This window comes from Cololabis saira, unplaced genomic scaffold (assembly GCF_033807715.1).
Source record: "Cololabis saira isolate AMF1-May2022 unplaced genomic scaffold, fColSai1.1 scf136, whole genome shotgun sequence".
NCBI lineage: Eukaryota > Metazoa > Chordata > Actinopteri > Beloniformes > Belonidae > Cololabis > Cololabis saira.
Window position 1 is genome coordinate 78,178 of NW_026906300.1, and position 3,823 is coordinate 82,000.

A 3,823-nucleotide genomic window follows, 5' to 3' on the forward strand; every position below is an offset into this window, starting at 1 on the left:
GACCGCTAACGGGATTGCTAACGGGGTCGCTAACTGGACCGCTAACGGGATCGCTAACTGGACCGCTAACGGGATCGTTAACAGGACCGCTAACAGAACCGCTAACGGGACCGCTAACACCAATAACACTACCATCCCATAATAAACACCTACCATCCCATAATAACACTAACATCCTATAAAAACACCTGCCATCCCATAATAACGCTAAAAACCTTAAAAAAACACCTGCCATCCCATAATAACACTAACATCCTATAAAAACACCTGCCATCCCATAATAACACTAACATCCTATAAAAATAAAATGGGGATCATGTAAGGTCAGGGTTCAGATTCCTCCATTATCCAAGGTAAAGTATTATGAAGTCTGCATTGATGTGTCATGTGACCAGTTCTGGGTCACATGACCCGGAAGTATGGTAGTGTATATTGTATTGGAATGACTCAGCTAGTTTTTTGGATTTGACAAGCCTCAAATAACTTCACCTTGTAATCAAACTGTAGCTCCTATCAGAAAAACAAAGACATCGTGAGAGAGACAGAACCCGGAAGATTCTGACAATCTTAATTTTATTCAGATATTCCTTAAAATGTGTTAGTAACGGCAATTCGAAAACAAAAATGAGATTTTTTTTAAGAAAACTTCATTTAACATGGGAGTCAATGAAGAGACAGACAGGAATTGGCGTGTCTGTTGGCTCCACCGTTAAAATTTTGTGCACACCACGCCTGTGAAAGTCACATTTTATAAATCACAACACCTATGTCTATATTCTGACCAAAAATGATCTGTCTACCTTTTACGGTTTGGCCGTGACCTCGAGTTACAAATAAGAAATCATGTTTTTTTTTCAGTGTAACTACACTCTAGCAAACTGACTCCCGTGCTCTAGATTTGAAAAAAAGTGATTTCCAGTCCTCGCTTGAGGGCTCATATCTTGAAAAGTGTACATTTTAGGAAAAAACAGTCCCGGGTTTGGAGAGAGAGGAGAAGTTTTCCTCCGTTTTGAAGTTTGAATGACGTTTCTACGTGCAAGTATGAGAAAGATATGTGACTCGGAAAAAAGGTGAATTTTGTCTTTTTTTTCTCGACATTCTCCCATCCGCTTTGAATGGGCCCATACAAATACATGGGGAAATCTCCCCATTAGTTTGGAAATTTGGAAATGTTTTTGCACTTCGTGCAAAAACCATTCGTGCCATCGTTCTGAAAATCCACAGGACTGTAGTTAAATTCAGGGCCTACAACTTTCTAAATCGGTTCAGAATTTTTCGAGTAACGGTGTGCGAGTGGTGAGGCCCCAAAGTTCACGCAATGCGTTCCGGATGGGGCAAAAAGCGCACGTTTGTGCACGTTGCGCAAAAACGTGCACGCCAATCGCTAATAAAAGTCATACCCATCGATTCCCGATTAAGGCGCACGTTTCTACGTTTTTACTTTTCGCGTTTTCTCAAAGCTGTGGGACTAGTTACGCGCCGAAGTTTTTACGGAAGAATAAATAAATAACTAGACAAAATTCCCGGGAAATTTTGAAGTGCCACGGACTACTGCCGGATGATCGCGGGGCTTATTTGCACCCATGAAGGTCAAGGACTCGATTCTTAGTCATTTGACACCACCCATGACTCTCTATGTCAAACCATTCAAAAGTTATTACAGAAAATATGTAATAGGCTAATAGAACCGCTAACAAGACCGCTAACGGGATAGCTAACAGAACCGCTAACGGAACCTCTAACGGGATCGCTAACTGAACCGCTAACGGGATCGCTAAAGGGATCGCTAACGGGACCGCTAACGGGACCGCTAACCGAGCCGCTAACGGAATCGCTAACCGAGCCGCTAACAACCGCTAACGGAACCGCTAACGGGACCGCTAACGGGACCGCTAACGGGACCGCTAACGGGACCGCTAATGGGATCGCTAACGGAACCGCTAACGGGACCGCTAACGGGACCGCTAACGGGACCGCTAACGGGATCGCTAACGGGATCGCTAACAACCGCTAACGAAACCGCTAACAGTACTGCTAACAGAACCGCTAACTGAACCGCTAACGGGATCGCTAACGGGATCGCTAACGGGACCGCTAACCGAGCCGTTAACGGAATCGCTAACCGAGCCGCTAACAACCGCTAACGGGACCGCTAACGGGACCGCTAATGGGATCGCTAATGGAACCGCTAACGGGACCGCTAACGGGACCGCTAACGGGACCGCTAACGGGACCGCTAACGGGATCGCTAACGGAGCCGCTAATGGGGTCGCTAACGGGACCGCTAACAACCGCTAACGGAACCGCTAACAGGACCGCTAACAGAACCGCTAACTGAACCGCTAACGGGATCGCTAACGGGATCGCTAACGGGACCGCTAACCGAGCCGCTAACGGAATCGCTAACCGAGCCGCTAACAGCCGCTAACGGGACCGCTAACGGGACCGCTAACGGGATCGCTAACGGAACCGCTAACGGGACCGCTAACGGGACCGCTAACGGGATCGCTAACGGGACCGCTAACCGAGCCGCTAACGGGATTGCTAACGGGATCGCTAACAACCGCTAACGGGACCGCTAACGGGATTGCTAACGGGGTCGCTAACTGGACCGCTAACGGGATCGCTAACTGGACCGCTAACGGGATCGCTAACAGGACCGCTAACAGAACCGCTAACGGGACCGCTAACACCAATAACACTACCATCCCATAATAAACACCTACCATCCCATAATAACACTAACATCCTATAAAAACACCTGCTATCCCATAATAACGCTAAAAACCTTAAAAAAACACCTGCCATCCCATAATAACACTAACATCCTATAAAAACACCTGCCATCCCATAATAACACTAACATCCTATAAAAATAAAATGGGGATCATGTAAGGTCAGGGTTCAGATTCCTCCATTATCCAAGGTAAAGTATTATGAAGTCTGCATTGATGTGTCATGTGACCAGTTCTGGGTCACATGACCCGGAAGTATGGTAGTGTATATTGTATTGGAATGACTCAGCTAGTTTTTTGGATTTGACAAGCCTCAAATAACTTCACCTTGTAATCAAACTGTAGCTCCTATCAGAAAAACAAAGACATCGTGAGAGAGACAGAACCCGGAAGATTCTGACAATCTTAATTTTATTCAGATATTCCTTAAAATGTGTTAGTAACGGCAATTCGAAAACAAAAATGAGATTTTTTTTAAGAAAACTTCATTTAACATGGGAGTCAATGAAGAGACAGACAGGAATTGGCGTGTCTGTTGGCTCCACCGTTAAAATTTTGTGCACACCACGCCTGTCAAAGTCACATTTTATAAATCACAACACCTATGTCTATATTCTGACCAAAAATGATCTGTCTACCTTTTACGGTTTGGCCGTGACCTCGAGTTACAAATAAGAAATCATGTTTTTTTTTCAGTGTAACTACACTCTAGCAAACTGACTCCCGTGCTCTAGATTTGAAAAAAAGTGATTTCCAGTCCTCGCTTGAGGGCTCATATCTTGAAAAGTGTACATTTTAGGAAAAAACTGTTTCGGGGTTTAGAGAGAGAAGAGAAGTTTTCCTCCGTTTTGAAGTTTGAATGACGTTTCTACGTGCAAGTATGAGAAAGATACGTGACTCAGAAAAAAGGTGAATTTTGTCTTTTTTTTCTCAACATTTTCCCATCCGCTTTGCATGGCGCCATTGAAATGCATGGGAAAACAGTTCCCCATTAGTTTGGAAATTTGGAAATGTTTTTGCACTTCGTGCAAAAACTATTCGTGCCATCGTTCTGAAAATCCACAGGACTGTAGTTAAATTCAGGGCCT